The sequence below is a fragment of the Balaenoptera physalus genome (genome assembly GCF_965194825.1).
Source record: "Balaenoptera physalus genome assembly, chromosome: 14".
NCBI lineage: Eukaryota > Metazoa > Chordata > Mammalia > Artiodactyla > Balaenopteridae > Balaenoptera > Balaenoptera physalus.
This window is the reverse complement of record NC_138893.1, coordinates 58434315-58457986: the sequence shown is the minus strand read 5'-3', so window position 1 is coordinate 58457986 and position 23672 is coordinate 58434315. Positions and strand designations below refer to the sequence as shown.

The following is a 23672-nucleotide window of genomic DNA, read 5'->3' as shown; positions in this document are numbered from 1 at the left end:
CTTTGGTGATATTAAGTACATCTTCATTATTTTATATGCTATATGGTGGATACAGAGTTAACTTGAATATATCCACCTCTCATTCAGCTTACTATATATAAGGCAGTATAAGGAGTATATGGGTTAATCAGACATAGGCATCCTTTCTTTGAGAGGCTTAGGAGGCATGTAGGGAGCATAAGACAGGTGACCAAAGGCTTTATTATATGGAGGCACTGTTACAGAGGCATAAAGAAAATACTTTGTTTCTTTTGCTTTTCGTTTTTTGCTTTTGGCCGCGCCAGGCGGCATGCGGGATCTTAGTTCCCCCACCAGGGATTGAAGCGTGCCCCCTGCATTGGGAGCACAGAGTCTTAATCACTGGACCGACCACCAGGGAAGTCCCAAGAAAATGTTTTGTGATTTCAAGGAAGGAACACACTATTTCTAGGCAGAAAAATTGGGGAAGATTTAGTGAAGGAATCTTGAGCTTTAAAGAATTGGTAGAACTTCAACTGGCAGAGATGTAGGGCTCAGCCTGTGCTAAGACTTGAAGGAAAGAGTATATGAACATATCCAGGAATGGAGAGGAATGTGGTTAAGCTGGAGGGTGAGGAGCCTTGAGGCAGGATAGTGGGACAGCAGGCTGCCTGGCAGAGTTAGGACCATATTGTGGGCATCTTGAACACTGGGCTAAGGAGCCTGTTTAGTAGGCAGTAGATAACTATCAAAGGTAGTTTGAGTGGGGGAATTAAAGCTATGCTTTAAGAAGATTAATCTGTATTGGGGGAGTCATGGATAATCCCACTTTGAAAGCTATTAAAATAGTTCCTGGGAGAGAAGCAGTGAGAACCTATATTAGAGTGGGGGCAGTTGGGTGGGTGAGACCCTGTAGAAATAGTAAATGCAGCAGGACTTGTTGGCTAACCGGAGGAGGGAATTGAGGGAGAAGTCAGAGACTGAAGCGGAGTGACTTTGGATGGTGATGGCAGAAATTGAAATAGTTGGAAAGGCCACCAGTAAAGCACCTGTAAGTAGTATGCAATCAGTAAATATTTGTCTAATGGAAGTTTGGATTTGGATATGTTAATTTCTTTGTGCCTATGAAGCTATCCAAATGGATGGCAGCCATTAAAAACAGAGATGGATTTGAGAGCATCCTTATGAGGGGGATGGTGAAGCTGTGAGAAGGGTTCAGAGTATGAGTGAGAAGAGTAAAAGACCAGGGCAGAGTCGGAAAAACCATGTTTTTGGGTTTGGAGGGAGACAGAAAGAGGCTGACAGGATGCCAAGAGGAAAGAAGCTGGAAGAGAACAAGGAAAAAGGTAGGGTAAAGGAAGGTGAGGAAAGAGAATTTAGACGGGACAAATAACGTCGAGGCACTGAGATTGAAGACTGAGAAGAGGTTAGATTTGTCAATGAGACCATTGTCAGTAACCTTTGCGGATCAGGGGCAGTTGGGCAGTGGAGATGGAAGTCAGCCAGCTACCTGAGAGGTGCCTGAGCAGCAAGGAAGCGGAGAGAGTAAGTGTAAATGAGGATTGGTCTGTGAAAATTGGAGAGGACGATAACTTGAGGTGATGAGAGGGCCAGTGAGACGGTCTTAAACAAAACCGTGAGAAAGGCCCGAGAGTGTTGTGGGTCGAGTGGTTGTCAGTGGAGAGGAAGAGGCTGAGCATCAGGAGAGGGAGTGGGAGGGTGGTTCGTGCTCCAGGTTAGAGCTCCTCAGGTAGGAGGGATGGGAGCTGGAGAAGGTGACCACACACCCGTTTGCCCAGGGCAGCCTCCGTTCACACCTGCTACCCCAGTTCAGTTATAGGATAACAAATAATGCCTGTTTTTATTCTAAAACAAAGTCCCTTTTGGAATACTAAATCATTTGATCATGACAAAGATAGTTATTCATGGAAAAACAGATGTGACATGGAGGGAAGAAGATTAAATGAAGGCAAAAAGAAACAGACTTAGAGAGGAAAGTTGGAAGCTGGGAGGGAGTGTGACTGCATTTTAAATGGGTTGGTTCCCCTTTTTAAAAAGGAAAGAAAAACAGAGGAGGCCAGTTCTCTTTGCTGAGAGTACGTTGAGAGAGGTAAAGCTGGGAGGTGGAGGAGAGGGGGAAAGGTTTGGAGTAGCTGTGGATATGAGCGTGACGAGAGCCAAAGGTGATGAGGGCCTGACAGGTCGCAAAGATGCCTTAGCCTTGTGATAGAACGAGTCATGCCTGTATTTATGACTTTCTCCAGCAATACTGAGAAAATTGGAAGTGGAGATGGTGTGAGTATCGTTCAAACTGCCAACTCCATATGGGTCCCGGGTTGAGTAGGAAGGCAAGTGAAACTAGTGTTGATGGGCTGGGAGAATGAGCAGGAGATGTGAGATTAGACTGTGTAGTGGCTGGTTGGGCAAGAATGGAGGAAAGGGAGAAATGGGAGTGTGGAGGGGAGTCCTGGGGCTGGTGGCCAAGGGCCTGAGGGACTTCTTGAGTAGCTTATCATGATGGAGGGATCAGTAATGAGCAACCATGTGAATTCAAAGCCTGGCTGAACCTGGGAATGGTGAAATGACATCAGCATGAGGTAGAAGCTCATTGATCTTCAGGAACTATGAGGCCAGGGTGTCAAATGATTATATTATGTATATCAATGTCTATAGCTGTTGTAAAAATTCTGGAATACATTTATTAAAGCCTTTCTGAGCTTTTAGTCCGTAGAGTTGGAGAGTACCCTAAAAGAGGGAAGTTATTCCTTCATTTAAAAGATGAGGAAGCTAAAGTCTTTTACAGGCTTTCTAGGAAAATTGAGACCTGCCCCAGACTGCAGATGTATGTGGCAGAGCTGTCTCTGGAAAGAACCGGAATCCCTGAATTTCAGTTCAGTATTGCCCTCCAGGACAGAAGAAGTAATTAAAGTATCCACTGAACAAAGTTTTAGAATGCTTCCTCACCACACGGCCTGCCTACTGCTTGTAGAGCACCAGTGTTTGCGGGCACAGAAAGCCACTGAGGAGAGCTGTGGAGTCGTGTCCACGTGCTCTGACTTCTAACCGAAAGGCAGGTGATGGCGTCTTTGAGGAGGACACATGGAAAGCACCCCTTCTTCCCCACTAATTAAAAAATAGATAAGAAGCAGCAGGTTGTCAAAAAATTAACTTCGTTATTGATGCAGCCTAGGCTGGAAGACACAGCTTGGTGGGAAGCCCACACTGGTCTTGTGCACCTTCTACACCCTAGGCTAGACTTTGAAACAGCCTACTGGATGGAAAGTTTGAGGCTGCAGAGCAGCCAGAAATACCCAGGTTTCTGCCTTTCACTGTTCAGACAGAGAAACAGAAAAGAGGCCAAATCTCTCATGCCAAATATCTTTGATAGAAAAACTCCATCCATTTGTAAACTGAGAAACAGACCCATGGCTGTCACACTCCAAGCAAATAAATTGCTCCTCCTCTGTAGGGAGAGTATGGTGCAGGGCAAGAAGACAGGCGTGGATAGGGGATATCCCCCCTTTGGAAACCCTGTGAGTGGCAGAGAGGCGTTTGTTCCCCTTGAAACAGGTTATAGACCACTCATAACTTTTGTGTTGTGTTTGAGTTAAACTGACTTCTGAGGCAGCAGGTGCATTTTTATGTTAACTAGGAGTGAGTGAAATGACTCAGAAGGTTTGAGCATAGTCCTTAGTTCATCGGTTTCATAGAAATGCCTACTTGTTTTCTCATTCCTCTCTGGGGAATCTCAGGAAGCTCACAGATATCATCGCAGAGACCACCAGCTTTGATATCCTGTTTCTGAATCCAGAACTTTAGAAAAGTGGAAAGTTCTTTCTCCTCATAAAATGTTTAAGGAGCCTTTCATTGGACATACGGCACTTGGAATTTGTCCTGATTCTGTCACTGTTAGTGACCGTACTAATTAACTATTACATGCCTCAGTTTCCTCATCTACAGCATGGGAGAACATAATGCCTGTTCTGTTTCCCAGGTATTTGATGTGAAAGCTCTTTGCAAATAAATAGTGTCATGCAAATGTAAGGTATCAATATCACCATATGGTATACAAGGTAAATTTTGAAGTTTAAGAACTTTTTAAAAATAAAATGTTTCAAATAAAACAACTAAGATGACTATTGAAATTTGATGGGACCCTGGTTTAGGCACTAAAGGTAAATCATGATAACTTTTCTCCCTTTATCCATGTCAGTGTGTATAACAATTCTGGCCAAGTGTGATTAAAACACTGTGTTTCATGACAAATGAAAAATTTGCCTTTTTATCTGTTTCTCTTTTAACTGTTAAAAAGGTCTTTTTTTTTTACTGTAAAATATAACACATATATAACTTTTGAAATGTAAATGTATAGTTCAATGAATTATTAAAAAGTGAACATCCATGAAACTACCTCCCAGCTCAAGAAATAGGACAATTTCATCCTCCACCCCTACCCACCATAGGAGTCTTTTTTCTTTGTTAGATGCTTGGTTTTCTTTTCAGGGAAGTTTTGAGTAGTAGCAGGAGGCAATTATAAATATTGACAGGTCCAGAATATGTGCTTCTTTGAGTGGAATTAGATCAAAGGTGTAATATTAGTGTTTTACTCTGTAGTTATTTCTTATAACTATGAATTTAGTGTTTCGGACAAGTCCTGGGTTTTCAGCCTTAAAGATCAAAATCTTCAGGCTTAGAGCCTTCAGATTTGAATGGGAGTGAAAAAGTTGTGATCCTTTGGATGTGAGAAAACTTCTAATGCCTAATTATTTGTTCTGATCATCCCTCCTTTGCCTGTTTTTTGAAGCAAAATAACTAAGACTCCAGTACTGATGATGACTTTGTACAGTAGTCAAAGGTCTTCTTGGAAATACTTGAACATTATCAAGGCAAATAGCTTTCAGCTCAGGCCACCATAGGCTAGATTTGAAGTCGCAAGAAGGAGTCAATGAAAACAGCTTTATTGCATGAAGACAACCTGTATTTTCTTTAATTATAATCTAGTGTTCTAAATTCTACCATCTTTTAAGGCTTAATTAATGAGTCAATAAATCAGAAGTATTTTGTGGTATCCAGAAAAGGATTCTCTGTTTTGTTTTTTATGCTTTTATGATTAAGACAGAAAATGATGGTAAACATTCAAAGAATTGGGAAAGTATCTTAGCTAATCAGATGCATCTATAAAAACAGAAAATGTATAAGAGTTTCAAAAATTGATAAGGAAAGGATCATCTTTTGGGGGCAGTTTCTGTGGTTGTAAGATTGAGTTATTGGGATTCAGAAATTTGGTGCACTGAGCCTGTGTTTATTGTCTGTCCCTCCTGAAGCGCCACTAGAGTGATGGTAAACAAGAGATGGGAGACACCAACACATTTTTGGAGGATGAAAAGCAGACAGACCTGTGGCAGCTGACTTAGTGTAGTGGAAAAAGTTGATACCTAAGTGCCCTTAAAGGAGGTTGGGAATAGATACTGGGAAGAAACAGGCAATTTATCCCTCAGAATCCCAGAAGGGCTCTGGAATTAGAGGCTCTGGAGCAGGGCATGGGGCTGAAAATAAGGGATTGATTGAGAGTCCATAAAAGGAGCTAGACTCTCAGTTCACTTTCCCCATCCCATATAGCAAGAGGAAGTCCTGGACATTTTTTCTCTGGAGAAATTGAAATATATTAACAGTTCTGGATTTAGGGATAGCAGGCAAAAAAAAAAAAAAAAAAAAAAAAGAGGGTAAGGGTGAAATGCTGAACTGAAAACAGAGGAGTTTAATGAAATTATGCATACCAAACAGTGAGACCTGGAGTGTTCTTTTTAACCCACCCCCAATCCTAGGATAACCAGGTAATCACCAACCCAGGCAGCATATTGAGGAACTCTTTTCTGGGCAAAGTGAACAGCCCTAGAGAAAAGACCTACAGATACTGATATATGAGGTCCCACAATGAGAAAACTGACTTACTACCCATTCTTCCTACGGTGAACCCTCGGCAACAACCCAACTCCCCCTATTCTGTGAACATGGAACTTGCAACCAGTTTTTTGGTACCTTACTCTTAAATACAAATAGTCAGTGAATATGAGACATTTGAAGAAAGCATTCAACAACAAAAAAGGCAGTAACCAGAACAAATGAGAAAAAAATCATGGAGGAAACAGAAATGCAAAAAGAAGAAGAAAAATGGAAATAATCAAAATCAATCCTCCTAGAATTAATAAAATAAGAACTGGACTGTAAAAAAGTAATAATTAGAGAATAAGAAATAGGTCTTGGAAACGAAAAATAAGATGGCAAAAAAAAAATCATTGGAAGGACAGAAGATAAAGTAGAAACAAAAGCAAAAAGATAGAAAAAAGAGGGAAAAAGTAGAATTAGAGGGTCAGTTGATCAGGTATTATATCATATTAACAAGAGTTCCAGGCAGAGACTACAAAAATAAAAATAAATCAATAATCAAACAAAAATTTACAAAAAAGAAAGAAAAAAAAAGAGATTACAGGGAAAAGTAAAGGAGAGGAAATTACCACAGACATAGTACAAGATATTTTCCCAGGACTGGAAGACATACAATTGTAGGTTAAAAGAGTTCACAAAATAGCCACATGAATGAATGAAAAAAGATCCACACAATCAGTGTATAAGACATATCATTGTAAAATTTTGAATACTAAGGAAAATGAGAATAAGCTAAATTCTGTGGAGGAAAAAACAGATCACATACAAAAAGATTGGGAATTGTAATGGCACCTAAAGAACAATGGATTAATTCTTTCAGAATTCTGAGGAAAATTATTCTTAATCTAGAATTTCAAACATAAACTGTCAAGTGGGAGATACAATAAAGACATTTTGAAGGTGTGAAAGTTCTCAAAAGTTTACTCTCTGTGCATCTTTTTACAGGAGGCTACTGGATAACATCAAAATGTGGGCATAAATGTACTGAAACATACAGACTATTAACCCTGACTATACATGACTGCAAAAGAGGCTGGGAAAAAATGTTGACATAACTATATCTTAGGAGTCGGGGAGAGGATAAGCTAGTGCATAATAGGACATCACTAATTTTATTAATTACTAAATTAAAGTCAAAAGTAAATCAAGAAATATTAGTATATGCATACTGTTTAGGAATATAAAATTAAATATCAAGAGAGAAATAGCTAACTATTTTTAAAGTAGATTGCCTTTGGGAAGTGGGTTTGGGGGTGAGTGGAGACATGAGAGGTTACTGCTGTGTTTTCATTTTAAGCCTGATAGTACTATTTGTTTCAGGAATTTGCATGAGTTATATTGGTAAAAATAAAGTTAGTAGGAAAAAAGAAGTAATGCAGTTCTAATAAGTGAATTAGAGAATGATTTACATGGATCCAGAGCTTTAAAATATATACATTTAAAGTTAAGAAATATTGTTTCGAAGTCAGAATCCTCCCTCACAACTGATTCCAGCCCTCTGGAATCACCCTGTCTCAGAATCATTTGAGGGAGCTTTAAAAAAATTCAAATTCTCCCTCCATCCCCAAATTCGGACTTATTTGGCTTTGGCTGGGCCCCAGGGAATCCTTAAGTTTTAGAAGAACCCCAGCTGCTTCTGAGGTATATCTAGGGCTGACTCCTAGCCAAGTAGTTTAAATACCCTTGCTTCTGCTGCTTAAATGTTTCCTGTATTCTTCCTATCCTCTCTCACTGCTTCTGCTTCAGGTCTGATCTTCTCTGTCTCTCAGTTCTGAACCAATACGGTCTATTTGGGGTTGGAAGAGTAGGAGGAGAGAAAGAAGAGACATGGGAGAGGTCATTTGGATGACTAAATAATGAGAATGGCTGTACAGAGAGCTGATATTTGTTTCCTTTTGTTTTGCAGAAACTACTTAAATAGATGGCCTTATCTTGAATTTCTGATGGAGTAATTTTAGAGTTCAAGTAAATTTGAAGTTTATGACATTTTGTTATTTCTTTACCTTTAGTGTTGCCTCCTGGGGCTAAATCTGTTGCACCCTTAGGTTGCCCTCAAGGTTTTTTTATCTCCCCTAGGTTTTGCCCCCAACGCTCCCAGCTGTGGTCTGTCAGATGTTCGCCAATAGCATTTCCATTTTGCACCTGGGATCACCAACAGTTTTCATAGCTCTCTAGTTTTCTGTGAGGGAATTCTTAAAAAGGAGATTAGCAAGCAAGAGATGAAGGAATATAAGAATTATGTAATTTCCCAAGGTTGGAGGTCTTGTTGAATTAGGCTTTGACTACAGAGATTTTGTATACCTTTTTTTTTTAATATAAGTTTATTTTATTTATTTATTTTTGGCTGCGTTCGGTCTTCGTTACAGTGCACGGGCTTCTCATTGCGGTGGCCTCTTTTGTTGCAGAGCACGGGCTCTAGGCGCACGGGCTTCAGTAGTTGTGGCTCGCGGGCTCTAGAGCGCAGGCTCAGTAGTTGTGGCGCACGGGCTTAGTTGCTGCACAGCATGTGGGATCTTGCTGGACCAGGGCTCGAACCCTTGTCCCCTGCATTGGCAGGCGTATTCTTAACCACTGCGCCACCAGGGAAGTCCCGGATTTTGTATACCTTAAAGGAGAAATGTTTGTTGTGTGGATGAGAGAAACAGTTGAGACCTAAGGGAAGAACTTCTTTAAAAAAAAAAAAAAAAAAAAGAAACCTAACTTTAGATTTTTTTAAAATATCAATAATTATAGACATAGTTTCTCTTGTACCTTTTCCCAGTCCCATTTCTGCCTCCCTAGATTGAACTGCTCTTGTGAATCAGGCATCAGTGATCTGCTTGTAACTGTTTCACATCGGGCCAATGCCCTGCACCGTACAGTGAGAGGACTTACCTCTAGCATTCTGTTCAGTATATAAAGAGCTGTCCTGGCTGGTTTCTGAGGGGTTACTTTACATTTAATACATTTATGCAGCGGGGCCAAAGTGTGATCTTTATCACACTTTGATAAATCCCATCAATAAGTCTTATTCAGAGCTTGCCCACTTAGTGCAAGTCTCTTCTAGGTCAGTGCGTCTCACACTTCAGTGTGCACGCAAATCACTCGGGGTGGCGTTACACTGCAGATTCTAGTTCAGTTGCTCTCAGGGGAGGCCTGAGATTCTGCATTTCTAGTAAGCTTCCAGGGGATGCTGCTGGTCCTCAGACCACACTTAGAGGAACAAGGTTCTGGCTAGTGGTTCTCAACTCTGGTTGCTCTGTAGAATCATCTGGGGGCTTCTAGGACCTATCCCTGGTGATTCCCATACAGTTGGTCTAGAGTGAGGCCAAGATGTGATATGTGTGTGTGTGTGTGTGTGTGTGTGTGTGTGTGTGTGTACATATATATGTGTACGTACACATATGTGTGTACATATGTGTACACATGTGTGCGCATATACACGTGTGTGCATATATGTGCGTACACACATGTGTGTGCATATATGTGTGCACATATATGTATTTTTTCTAACTCCCCAAGTAACACTAGTGTGCAAATAGGTTTGGGAACCACTCTTACAAGCTCTGCGCACTTTAACTGTGACTCACAGGTAAAGATCTTCATGTGTGGACTTTGTAGCAGTCTGGGAAGTATCCATAGCCTTTACATATGGATACACCTGCTTTATGGATAGTCCATGGAGAAGGGATTCCTCTTGGATTGCTTGGTTCCTAAAGAGCAGATGGAGGTGGCTGTCAGAGGGGGCATACCTAAGAAGAAAAAAAGGCCTTTTCGTTAAAACCACATGTCACTTGATATAGGAAAGATATTTAAAGTGACGAATAAATACAGAGTTGGTATCTCTTTTTTCACGGGATCCTTCTGTCTTCTACATCCTTTCAGTAAGAGATCATGGGAAAATTATGTTATAAACTTTGATGCTTTATGTTTTCTCCAGAGAAGGCTATACATTTACTTACTATGTATATGTTTACCTATAAATATATGTACTTGCGAAGGTTCGGTATAGCTAGAATTCTAGTACTTTTCCTTTGCCAAATACTTAGAAAAATTTAGATTATCTCCTATACGTTTACTTTTAGGTCTTAACTTGTCCTAAAAATTGAGTGACTTACCATCCTGGTGAAGGAACAGTTGTTACTCTCAGGATCTTCCAGTGCTGATGGCAATTGATGACTCGATTTGCTCAAAAATCATAGGCCTTAGCTCAGTTCAAATGTTAATTGTTTTGTTATTATTACAAAGATGATCCTAGAAGCAGATGATACAATTTTCTGTATATTAAAATTATGTTAACTACAATTTCTTGGAAACAATAAGCATTAAAACCAGTGGATTAAAATTAAATACAATTGTGCTGCTAAGAAATTGCAATCCTCTCCTCCACCTCCCCACCATTCAGTCATAAAATAGGACTTTGATTTTATTTCCTTAACATTAACTTGTCTACTTCATGGCCTCTGACTTCGGTCAGATTCTTATTATTCTCATTCATGTTAATTTCCTTACTGGACCTCCCTCCATTCTTGTTCCTTACAGCCGTTCTGCCAGAGTCCTCTATTGTGGAGGTAAATCTGTGGCTTGCCTTTGTCTGAGGGTAAAGTCGGAATCTCCAGAGTATCATGTAGAGCTCTCTGCCCTGGCCCTACCTTTTCTCTACCCTCATCACCTGTCGCTTCCCTAGACAGTGGTTTATTCATCCCTTAGCTGAGATTGAAAGTAGGGGAGAAAATATTGGAGGCTTGAAAGAAGGTAACGACATGGAAGAGTGGTTTAGGACGGGGGGGGTGGTGAGTAGATCGCACTAGGGACATGAACTGTGATTGCTGGGCAGCAGTGATGGTCTCCTGAGGTAGGTGATGACGGATGTAGAGTGAGACCGGCTGGCATTGGCTGCAGGGGTACAGGTGTGGGGAATGTGAAGCCTTGCATCCTGCCAGTTGCCTGACTATGCCATCTCACTTCTTGTCTGTACTCTTGCACATGCTGGGTCTCCATCTAAAACACTTCCCTTGTCTTTGCCTGGAAAAAAAGTCTCTTAAGAAACCCCATTGGTAATTTTCCAGACATTCTCCCTTGACCCCCATGATATCTGGTCATCTCCCTCCATCCCGTCCCCACTGTTCCATTAGTCAGCTGCTGTTACTGCACTACCACGCCATGGCAAGTATCTGTTCTTACTTGTCTCTACTAGACTGTGGACTTAACAAGGGCAGGGATGCGATCTTTTGATGTCCAGTTCATATCACAGTGCCTGGCACGAAGTAGACACATATAATAAATTCTGGATGAATCAACACAAGATTTCTCTGTAGAGTGTTGAGAATCTGTTCTTGCTGGATTGGAGGTCACTTTAAAAGTGAATTCCACTTAGTAGTAAATGACACGAAAAATTGTGTTGCTTTAAGTTTTAGTCTGATCTACCCCTACCAAATATCCAGGTTAACAAGATCTTTCCAAATGTACACACATATGTGCGTGTGTGTATATATACATACTTATCTACATGAAAATGGAGGAAAGTATAAATAAATATTAAATGTCTGGGATAATAGATGTCACAGAGGCCTGCGCAATGCACATGGTTTATCTGTTCTCTTTCAGATGGGCCTCCTTGGCTAGTAGGAAACAGGTTAAAACCTTAAGGAACATGTGAGCCAGTATTAAATACATCTATGTTTTCAAGTTGCATTGAAGTTATGAGTATAAAAATGTAGTTTTGAAAAGGTTTTTCCCAATTGTGTAGAAACATATGGAGATCTTAACTGCCAAAACAATTTCATGGCATTTACAAATGAATAAAACCTGGAGAGAAATTAAGGGATACTTTTTTTTCAGAGGTAACAATTTCACATTTTTCCTTAGGAGTGAGGGGACTTGAGTTCTGTCGTGATGTATCATTAAAGGGCTGTGGTGTCAGACAGTCTCCCCACCTCCCTAAGCTTTAGTTTCCCCATGTGTAAAATATGAGATTTGGTCTAAATTATTACCAAGGTCATTTTGAATCATCTGTGATTCTGGAAACTTATGAAACATGTCCTGTAACCATGGAGAGGAAAGTTGATTGGTGACTCCAAAAATAGACTTATTTTCTCCTCCTGCATAATGTTGATGCACTCCCATTGAGGAAGTCACTCTGTGTATATTGCCTTAATCAACCAATTTCTTGACTTTTTTTTTCTTATTGCCAAGAGCTCAAAAGTGAATGAAAGATTGTCTTAAGAAACACCAAACAAATAGCTCTTGTCTCTTGTTTTAAATATAGAACTGAATTATTGTGCTCTTTTGCATTCCTGTTGTAGGTATTCAGAAAGCAGAAGGTGGTGATTTGGTAAATTTAGAAACTATTTCGCATCAGTTCCTGCTGTCTTTTGTGCTTGTGTGAGAACCCCATTCAAAATATGTCTTATTTATTCTTCCCTTAAAATATGCTTTCCTTCATTTTTGCCTTTCTGCTGGCAACAAGTCCATGTCTATGTATACTTCCAGGTTTTGTCAAGATCCTTAGGTAACAATTACTTTCCTCTATTAACATATAGGTAATCTAGTGAGGTATCATTATGTTTTATCCCTAAGCCCTTTGATTTCTTAGTGTGTTGCAGCATCAGCCTGTCCTCAGTGCAGTGATGTCCTGAGGGGGCCTCCTCCAATCACTCTGAGGTCGCAAGGTCTGTGTCCACGCCAAGACCTCAGGGACTGTCCCCTCTCTGGAGCACTCCACCTGGAATGAAATGTCTTGACCTAGTTGGGCCAAGTACGGTGCTGGTAGGCAGAGTCTTCCTGTCTGTCAGCATCTGTGCTGGATCCAACCCTTTGAAGCAGAGAATCAGCTCATTAAACGAACATTTAAAATACCTAGAGAGGTTACAGAAACTTAATTTTCACTGTCTCTAGTCTGTAAGAATATATATCCAAAGTATCACATCACTGACTAGCTGTGTGAGGTTAGACAAGTCATTTACCCTCTCTGAGCCTCAGTTTCCTCCTCTGTGAAGTTTGGATTTGATCTCTAAAATGACTTCGGCTTCAAAAAATTTTTTTTCTTTTCTTTCTTGCTTTGTCATACTCCCTCTGACCCTAAACTGACTGATGGCAACCAGTAGTCTTAAACTTCAGCAAGTATCAATTCTTTCTCATGGTACTTCCTCAAACCAGTTTGGTTCATTTTCCCACCGTACAGGCGTTTATGGAGATATTTAAAAAGCATTTATGATGAATTTAGTCATTTATTTTTCTGTGCATTTTGAGACCAGATGAACTCAACAACTCAATTTGTTTTGCCTGTGTACCTGGATAATAGCATAAAAATAAAGCATTCTTACTTGTGTAGCAATAACAAACATTTTTTTCTAGCAAACATTGCTGTCTTTATAAATGAGAACTGAGCTAGTTAGATACTATTGACCTCAGCTATGGAGCAATGTTAAGAGAGCAGTCCTTTGATATTTATCCATATTCCTCATCACCAGTCAAGATCTTTGTTCTAATAAGTGGTTTCAAACTATTGAAATTAAAAACAATCTGTGGAAATAGGGTTAGAGAATGTTCTAGGACAGGACAAGTTTATTTATTCATTCAAGAAATAATCACTGAGTGCCTTCGAGCTAGTCTTTGGATTATCAGTGAACAGAACAAAGATTCTTGACCCAAAGGAGTTTATTTTCTAGCAGGGGAAGACATATGATAATCAGTAAGCATAATAAATATTTGTTATATGGTTTGTTGTAAGGTGGTCAGAGCTATGGAAAAATGAAAAAATTGAGCAAGAAAGGGAGATGAAAGGTGATGGGGAGTGGAGAGCTGGGTTGCCGTATAGATGCCATGGTCAGGAAAGGAGGTGCGGTGGGCAGAAAGGCTCCCAGAATGTCCATGCTCTAATCCCTGGAACCTGTAAATAGGTTAAGTTCCGTGGCAAAGGGACTTTGCAGCTTTTATTAAAGTTACAGGCCTTAAAATATGGAGATCATCCTGGATAATCTGGGTGGCCCTTAAAAGTGGAGTAAGTGGTTTGAGTCAGAGAGATGTGGCTGAATTTGGAGCAGATCAAATGTAAGGGAGGCTCAACCCGCCAGTGCTGGAGAGGGGCCGCGTGGAAAGCGTGAGAAGAAAAGAGGGCAGCCTTGAGGAGCAAAGACCAGCAAGGAAACGGGACCTCAGTCCTGCCGCTGCAAGAACCTGAATCTGGCCAACAACCTGAATGAGCCTGGAAGCATACTAATCCCCAGAACCTCCAAAAAGGAATGCAGCCCTGCTGACACCTTGATTTTGGCCTTGTGAGGCCCTGAGCAGTGGACCAGCAGAGCCTGGCTGTACCCAGACTCCTGACCTACAAAACTAGGAGGTTATAAATGGATGTTGTTTTAAGCCACTGATTCTGTGGTCATTGCTCATGGCAGCAACAGAAAACTAGTACAGTGGCTGAGGACAACTAGCCAAGGGAAAGAGTATTCCAGCAGAGAGAACAAGGAGAGCCAAGTTCTAGAGTGAAGTCCACCTGGAGGGTTAGAGGGATAGTGAGTGGCCAGCATGGCTGGAGTGGAGGCAGCAAGGGACGAGTAGGAGAAGTAAGTGAGAAAGGCAACTGGGGAGGAGGGTAGGGACCCTAGGGGGCTTCGGCTTTTATTCCCAGTGACCCAGGGGGTCCTTGCAGCATTTCGATCAGAAAAACAATGTGATTCAACTTAATTTTTAAAAAGATCATGCTGGCTGCTCTGAAAATGGACTGTAGGGGAGAAGCCAGAGACCAATTAGGAAGTGACAGCAGAAATCCTGATGCAAGATGGTGGTGGCTTCGACCAGTGGTAGTGGAGATGATGAGAAGTGGCCAGATTATAGATATTTTTTGAAGATAAAGTCTACTTGTTTGCAACTTAGATGTGGGATATGAGAGAGAGAGAGAGGAGTCAAAGATGATTCTATAGTTTGGGGCCTGAACAACTGGAAAGATGCAGTTGCCATCAACGAAGATGTGGAAAGCTGTGGGTGGAGGAGATCTGTGATGGGGGAGAATTGGAATTCAGTTTGGACGTAGCAAGTATGATGTCTGTTAGATATCCATCTGGATCTCTGCGTGTGGTAGGCAGAATAATGGCCCCCAAAGATGTCCAGATCCTAATCTCCAGATGCTGTATATGCCACCTTAGGTAGCAAGAGGGAGTTTGCAAGTGTGATTAAGTTAAGGACCTTGAGATGGAGCGATTAACCTGGTTTATCTGTGTGGGCCCAGCCTAATCACATGAGTCCTTAAAAGTGCCTTTCCTTTGGTGGTCAGAGAGAGATATAACTCCAGAAGAATGGTCAGAGAGATGCCATGTTGTTGGCTTTGAAGACAGAGGAAGGGGACAATGGGCCAAGGAATGCAGGTGGCTTCTAGAAGCTGGAAGTGGCAAAGAAACTAATCTTCCCCAAGAGTCTTGAGAAAGGGACACAGCCCTGCCAACATCTGCTTCCAGTGAAACTCATATCTGATCTGCAGAACGTAAGATAATAAATTTGTGTTGTTTTAAGGCACTACATTTGTGGTAATTTGATACAACAGCCGTAGAAAACTAATACACAGAGTAAGCAGTTGGACCTGAGTTTGGAGGGGAGGGAGAGAGGTCTGAAAGCATAGAGATGGTATTTAAAGTCCCTGGGGGCTGAAGAAGATCACCAATAGAATGAGTAGAGAGAGAAGAGAAGAGGACACAGCACTGAACCGTTGGCACTCAACATCAAGAGGTCAGGGATAAAGAAGGAAATAGCAAAGCACACCGAGAACGATCAACCAAGGAGATAGGGGGCAGACAAAGACGGGATGCTGTCCTGGAAGGCAAGTGAAGACAGCATATCAAGGAAGAGGGAGTGGTTGCTTGTGAGAGCTTCTGCTGATGGGTTCAGACGAAGAGTGAGGCAATGCTAATGAAAAGATTTGCTGTGAAGGGGAGCAAAGAAAAGGGGTGGCAACTGTCAGGAAGAGTGGTGTGAAGAGAACTTTGTTTTTATTTTTATTTTTTTTTATTTATTTATTTTTAAAATTTTATTTATTTATTTATTTTTGGCTGTGCTGGGTCTTCGTTTCTGTGCGAGGGCTTTCTCCAGTTGCGGCGAGTGGGGGCCACTCTTCATCGCGGTGCGCGGGCCTCTCACTGTCGTGGCCTCTCTCGTTGCGGAGCACGGGCTCCAGACGCGCAGGCTCAGTAGTTGTGGCTCACGGGCCCAGCCTCTCCGCGGCATATGGGATCTTCCCAGACCAGGGCTCGAACCCGTGTCCCCTGCATTGGCAGGCAGACTGTCAACCACTGCGCCACCAGGGAAGCCCCTGTTTTTATTTTTTAAAGGTAGCGTTCAGGGCATGTTTGTATGCTGATGCGAGCTATTCACTAGAGAGCAAGAGTTGATGGTAACAGAAAAAGGGAGAATTGTGGGGAAATGTCCTCAGGTAGGCAGTAAGGATGGTATGTTTGTAGGGCATGAGTTGGTATCTGCTTTTGGTAGGAGAATGGTGAGTTCATAGTGGAGGGTGGGTGAATGTGGTGGGAGTGTGTGGGCATTCTCTTCTGATGCTTCCATCTTCTTAGTGGAATAGGAAGCAGATGAGAATGAGAATGGAGAAGGTGGTTTGGGGGATTAAACAAATTAGGGACATATGGTAGGATCACCTGGCAGCATTAAAAGCCCATTAGAAATCTGTGATCATGAATTCAAAGGACTAAATGCCACCACACACCTTAGAGAAAAGTGCCTCCTAATATTAGATATCGCCTCCCTCAAAAAAAAAAAAAAGCCAAATATTAAAGGAAATTGTGAAGTGCAGTTATGCAAGGAAAACCCAATATTTCCTTATTTTCTTATCATTTCTATCACTGCCTACATTCCTGAGGATAACTTGCCTTAAAGGGTTATTAATATTCCTAAATTGTTGAATATAAATCATATTTTACTAAATCAAATTTAAATGCTATCCTAGCCTGGGTTCCTCTAAGTAACAAAACCTGGACAAGGCTTTATGGACAGTTTATTTTGAGGAGTAATCCCAAAGAACAGGATTGGCCCCTGGGAAGAGTTAACAGGGAAGGAAGGAAACTCAATCCAAGATTTGTTCAGCAACTTGGTCACCACTGTGGGTAGCTGGGACTTGATCCCAGAGGGGACCCTCCAGGAATGTGCCTGAGAATTGTCTGATGGAGAGACAGACTGGAGGAGGGGGTAATTCATTTTTCATTCACTTGCTCCCTTCCCTTGCTGGTCACGGGTTGTCCCATGGGGTGTTAAGTCCATCACAGGACTGTGCACATGTCAGAATACTCAGTGGTTCCTGCAGGTGACATGAGGGTGCAGCTAAAGTTCCATGAGGGTAGCTTGACCACAGGATCCCCAGCACCACATGGAAGGAGCTAAGTCTATACTTGGTTTTCATACATGGTTTTCATAATTCATCTTCTTGTTCATTTTTTTTCCATGCCGTGTGGCTCATCTCGCCCAGCGAAGCCGCTTACTAAGTGAGGAACTCTGAGGCCTTGGGGATTCACGGGTGGATAAGACACAGTCCCTCCCTCGAGTCTCCCACTCTGCCATGGAGCTTCCCGGTTCTTTTTATCCTCTGCATGACGTGGAGCTCCACTGGAGTCCTTTTTAAACAGAAGAATAACATGATATGGTTTCTATATTAGAAGCAGACAGGGGCTTCCCTGGTGGCGCAGCGGCTGAGAATCTGCCTGCCAATGCAGGGGACACAGGTTCGAGCCCTGGTCTGGGAAGATCCCACATGCCGCGGAGCAACTAGGCCCGTGAGCCACAACTACTGAGCCTGCGCGTCTGGAGCCCGTGCTCCGCCAACAAGAGAGGCCGCGATAGTGAGAGGCCTGCGCACTGCGATGAAGAGTGGCCCCCGCTTGCCACAACTAGAGAAAGCCCTTGCACAGAAACGAAGACCCAACACAGCCAAAAAGAAAAAAAAAAATCAAATGTTCAAGTACAATTGGTGTCTAAAAAAAAAAAAAAGAAGCAGACAGGGAGTCAATGGCAATGCATAGGGTGACAGACCCACCGCAAAACTTGTCTCTCATGGTTTCTGTGGGTCAGGAGTTTAGAATCTGGTTGCCTATGTGGCCTGTCTCCATAGGCTCCAAGGCTGGGAGCAGCATCGTCTTAAGGCTCGCTCACTTACCTGGTGCCTGGCCTGAGACAGTTGGGCTCCTCGGACATGTCCGTCTCTCTGTGTGACCTCTCCATGTGGTTTGTCCAGCATGGAGGCGTCAAGGGACCCAGACTTGTTACATGGCGCCTTGATGCTCCCAAGGAGCATGTCCCAAGAGAGAAAGATCCAGAGGAAAGCTATGTCGCCTTTTATGATCAACCTTGGAAGTCACATAGAGTTACTTCTGCCTGGTCACAGGCCTGCCCAGATTCAAGAGGAGGGTTCACAGACACAGCTCTTGAGGGAGGAGTGTCTGCACCGCAGTGTAAGGAGCCATGTGGGATGGAAGGTACATGTTGGTGTGGCCGTCTTTGGAAAATAAAATCTCAACGGACAGTAATATCATCGCAGTGACTGCTGACATTTGCTGAGGGCTTACTGTGATCCAGGCATTGTGTTAAGTGCTGGATGTGTTAATATTATTCACCCCCCAGCAGGTGCGATTTGTAAGGTAGCCCCCTTTTTACAATGAAACAGGGAGACTCAGCTAGGTTAAGTGACTGGTGTAAGCTCACAGAGGATTTCTGAATTCAGTGATGAAATGGCTAAAGTTGGTGAGGAGGAGGTGGGAGCTCACTTCCAGAGGGAAACGGAACCTCGGGTCCCTCTCTGACTCCTTCTTCAGCAACTCCTGACAGACTCCCCCGACCCCCATCCCTTCCCTCTTCTTCCCTCCAGTATGAATATATTTCCATTTTGTTCAACTAAATTTCAGTGATGTTTTCCTATACCATTTTCCCCTACTGTGCACGTAGATCATTTCAGTTATGTTTTGAGTCTGTGGATTGATAGGGAAACATAAGTATTATGAAAAGATACCTAAACTGATTTTTAAAAACTTTCTAGATCATAAACTATTGGTATGTTGGAAACCTTTATATATAAAAAGGACACACTTCATTATACTGGTGCATCTCAAACTTTTTTTTGCACCCAAAAGACACCCCTGAGAATCACCTAGGTGAGCGATTTTCAAAGGGGATTCTCTATCCTGATAGGGAGGGAACTGGTGTCGTTTGTAAATGCTCTCCTCCCTTCCCCTGCTTGCCTCCAGCCCTGAGAACGGCCAGCCTGTTGCATTCAGGAAGGCAGTCACTCTGAATCCTGTTCATTTTAAACCTCATTATTGAGCATCTCATAGACACTGTCACTCAATATGTGTTTAATGAATGATTTCCATACACGTAAAACCTCCCAAACTGCTGATGCATCTGTGGTTTTCCCCGCATTTAAGCGTCCAGTTTTTAGAAATTAGAAACATGTTTTTAATCGTTGGCGCCTAGGTGCCTAAAAGAACAAGTAGATAATTTGTTGTTTTGGCCTCACAGCACTGATTTAAACAGCTTCAGAGGAAGTAGAAACATGATTCTCTTTGTCTGAATTCATCTTGCCATTTAGAAGAGTTCTTCAGGTTCTTCTCAAGATGACCCATTCATTCATTCATTCAATAAATGTTGATTATCTACTAAGTGGCAGACACTGGGGGAATCTACAGCAGTGAACAGAACAGACAAAAATCATCTGCCCTCATGGAGCTTACATTTTAATGGGTTGAGACAGTCAATAAATATGTAACGTGTATACTTTGTCAGATGATGAGAAATGCTGTGGAGAAAAATCAATCCAGAGAAGGGAAATAGAAGTGTCAGATTATGTCACTCTACCCAGTTGTGTTCCCGGGCCTTCCCATCTTCTCCAAGTAGAAGCCACAGTCCTTACCATGGCGCAGAAGGCCCTGCATGACTTCGCCCCTCATCTCCCTGACCTCAGGCCCTCTCAGTTCTCGGCCACACCGGCCTCCCTTTTGTTCCTCGGGCATCGGTGTCGTTCCTGCTTACGGCACTTTCGTGTCTCTCTGCGTAGCCACTCTTCCTTCTGGTAATCATAAGACTAGGTCCTCATCTCTTTTTGGTCTTCGCCCAGATGTCATCTTCTCAGTGGTGCCTTTGCAACTTAACATCTTATTTTACATTTCAATCTCCCTCCTTACCCACCCCTGGCATCCCTTCTTCTCCAGGAGGTAATAGCCCAGCAGAGGGGGTGACTGGATGCCACCGGCTGGGCACAGTCATTGGCAGAGCAGCATCAGTGGCTTTCTCTCCAGGGAGCAGCTCTGCCTGTAGTTGGAGAGCCAGCTATGTCACTCAGTATTGTTGGGAAAGTGTCAGGAAAGGCCCTGCCTGTGGCAGCACGATGGGACTCTCCCCAGCCTGTTCAGGAGCGTGAGCTAACCCTGAGCTTCGTTAGTGGGAACTCCCAGAACGGCATTTGCCTTGGTCATACCAGGGGAGAGTACCTCTTACGGGTTGGATGTAGTCTCCTGAAGTCGAGGGCCCTCTTTCAGATGGATTATTTCTACCCCATGATTATTGACTGGGTGTGTATGGTATGTTTAGTCTGTTTCTTCTCCTTGGCAAGGACATTCTTGTTTTCCTTCTCTGGGAGAGATTTCTCTCTTTCATCACCCTCTGTGACTGCTTCATCTGAGTTCTCAGCATTCAGTTTCACTGACTATGCTGACCTTTTATGTATTTCTTGTTTTTGTTCAGAAACCGAAACTGCATCTCATACCATACATAGCTTGTCTGTATCTGCCTCATTCCCATTTTATTAAAAACTTTGCTTTATTTCCCCCTTGTCTCTACCACTTCCTGGTCTTACAGCATTAAAAGGAACCTCCCTGCTTCCCCAGGCAGAGTTCCAGAGTCTGTGATTTTCATGACATCATAAATAAAATTTAAAATGAAATTGTCACAGGTGGGGTCCCCTAGGAAGCAGACTGTGAAGTGGAGTTGAGCGCTCAGGATGTTTATCAGCCCTTCGAAGGGTGGGAAGGAGGCAAGGGGGCCAGCCCAGTGGCAACCTTGGCGGCCCCCTGGGGAGCTCTGGGGCTAGAGTGGCCCGTCGGAGTTGGCTTGACTTGGGCTGAGATGACCAGGCCTTTCCATGCGCGCATCCCTCAGTCAGTGCGTGATGGCGACCTTGGGAGTGTGTGACCTTGGGAGTGTGTGACCTTGGGTGAGAGGATCTCTGCACTGGAGGCCATCCCCACAGCAGCCACCGCAGCCCTGTGAGCTCGGCCAGAAGGGCCTCGCTGACGGGCATTCGGGCCGTGCCGCCCGCTCCCTCCGCCTTCACGGCGCTGCGGCTCCAAGGTGGGGTATAGTGTCTCGTTTAAGAAGTAGCCTCCATCGTCAGTTTCAGTTCGATGTTGCAACGTGCTTTACTTCATTGAAAGCAAAGGATGTTAGAGCCTGAAGAGGCCCTAGAGATCCTCTATCCAGCGCTGGTATTTATCAGATGGAGAAATGGAGTCACAAAGGAGAGCAGATCTCAGTTTGGCTTCCCCAGAAAGAGACCCCAAGACAAGGATTTGAGAGTAAGCGGTTTATGTGAGAGGTTCTCCCAGGAATGTCAGCAGGGAAGTGGGCAAGTGGGACAGGGCAGAGGAGGAAGCCTTAAATCAAGGTGCATTTTCAAGAGAATTACTGCTGTGGGTACCTGGAGCTCAGTCCCTCGAGGGAACTGGGGGAAACAGTCCACACACTTGAGCGTTATCCTCCCCAAAGGGCAAGGGAGCGGGGTATTCGCCCTTGACTGAGGGCCGTTTCCTGGAGGCATTAGCTGCCCTGCATTCCCAGCTCACTCTCTGAGCCGGCCCAGCCTGCGCTCAGAGCCACAGCCTAAGCGCAGGGCTCACAGAAGGCTGCCTGCAGCATGGAGAGGGGAGGCTTGAAGACCAGGAGGGGTGGGGGACAGCAACGGCATCTTCCACAGGGCATTGCCCCAGGTGAGACTAGAACTCAGGGGTCCCGACTACGGCCAGGACTCTTGACGCTGAGGGTTGGACATCTTCCGACACTGTGCCCAAACCCATTCTAGGTGATCTAGTGAGGAGAGTGAGGATGTAGAAGCACAGGGGAGATGGTCCCTCGTTTTGAGAAACAGCCTAATTGGAGGGCCAAACACACGTGCGTGTCTGAAAGAACACGCAAGATGATTTCATGAGCGTCGGCATCAGCGTGTGTAGATGATATTGTACTGAGAGCTGAGCATTGCCTGTGTGAGGTGCTGCTATGAAGGGCTGCTCCAGAAGGAAAGGGGCTTTGTGTTCTGTTTTGGTTTGGTTTTGAGAGGTTGAGTCTGGAACAGTGTCTCAGGGAAATTTTGAACAGGGATCTCCTGACTGAGAGGCAGGATAGCGTACTGGTTAAGAGTTGGGGGCCCTTCGGGTGGGCCGTCTAGTTTTTCATCCTACTTCCATCACTCCGTGGCCATTGGACAGTGAGCTCCTCTATAAAGTAGGGCCATAGTAGAATCTAATTCACAGGGGTGTTGAGCACAGTCAGTGAAGGAGTTACGTGAAAACATTTAACCGAGAACCTGCCGTGTAGAAGGAGTTTGGTAAACGTGAGCAGGGGTGGTGATGATTGTTGACAGAGGAGGATGGAAAGGTAAGGTCGTGTGGGAGAATGAGATTCGAGAAGGAAGAGGAGAAATGCTGTGAGGTATTAATATACCTTCTGGGATGCTGGGGAAGTGATGGGGAAAGCTTTCTGAAGCTGAGAAGGGCTGCCCACTCAGACCGAGTTCTCACGGGAGCCTAGGTCCCATCAAAGCAAAAGTTTATGGGGAAATCCAATATGTAAAAAATATAAACAGAACTGCTTGCTTGAAGGTGGAGTGAGGAACTGGGGTCCTCTCTTTTCCCCTTCCCTATCTACCCACAGCCCCTGAGGGAATTCTGAGAAACCCCAAGCTACAAGAACAAAAACAATTTCTACAGAAAGGTTTTAAAAAGCTGCTGTAACACCTCATTTGTTCTGTATTGAGTTTGTTTTCCAGAAAAATATTTTTTTAGAAATTCATCTTGGATGAAATTTTGCTTAAGTGTGTTACTTCTTTGCCTTCTTAACAAGGCTGAATGAAAACCTTTTAACCTGTTCTCGATGACTTTTGATTATAGTAATGAACATTTCGTTATGGGTCTGTGCTTTAATGTGGTTATTTCCAACCTCAGAGGTTCTAAAGAGTTAGAACTGTTTACTTGTGTTATGCTTTTCAAATTGTTACAAGAAGCAGCATGGCGTCAGGGGAAGGTCCTGGACTTGGAAGCCAGGCTGTCCAGGTTTGCGTCTCAGCCTTGCATCTTCTTAGCATTGTGACCTTGGGCAAGTATACTTAACCTCTCTTTGCCTCAATTTCTTCTTCTGTAAATTGGAAATAATAATCATACCCCAGAGGGTTATTGTGAGAAATAAATAAGTTCTGTATGTTCATTGCTTAGAATAGTGCCTACATATAAAAAGTATCATACAAGTGTTGTTACTGTTAATGTATCTGTTTTTATAATTCTGTCTTCTCCATTGACGTGGCATAGTGGTTTAACCGGAGGGCTCCGAAGCTGAATAACCTGGATATGAATCCCACCAGCATTGTGATCTTGGGAAAGTTAATTTAATTCTCTGTGACTCAGTTTCTTCATCTGAAAAATGGGGCTGATAATACAAACTAGTTCACAAGATTGTTGTGAGGATTAAACAGGATGAAATTTGGAAAGCCCTTAGCACAGTATCTGGCACATTGTAGCATAGCCATCATTACTATA

The 23672-nt window shown here is 43.2% G+C and overlaps 1 protein-coding gene and 1 long non-coding RNA gene across 4 annotated transcripts in view; both read left to right on the top strand.

Annotated features, from left to right (window-relative positions):
* PCGF5 (polycomb group ring finger 5) overlaps positions 1-23672 on the top strand; it is a 115240-nt gene that overhangs the window by 4059 nt on the left and 87509 nt on the right. The window lies entirely within an intron of this gene.
* The window catches only part of LOC309642402, a 229856-nt gene continuing 215570 nt past the window's right edge, over positions 9387-23672 (top strand). The window contains exon 1 of the long non-coding RNA XR_014253162.1: positions 9387-21245. This is a non-coding gene — a long non-coding RNA (uncharacterized lncRNA). The remainder of the gene's footprint in view (positions 21246-23672) is intronic.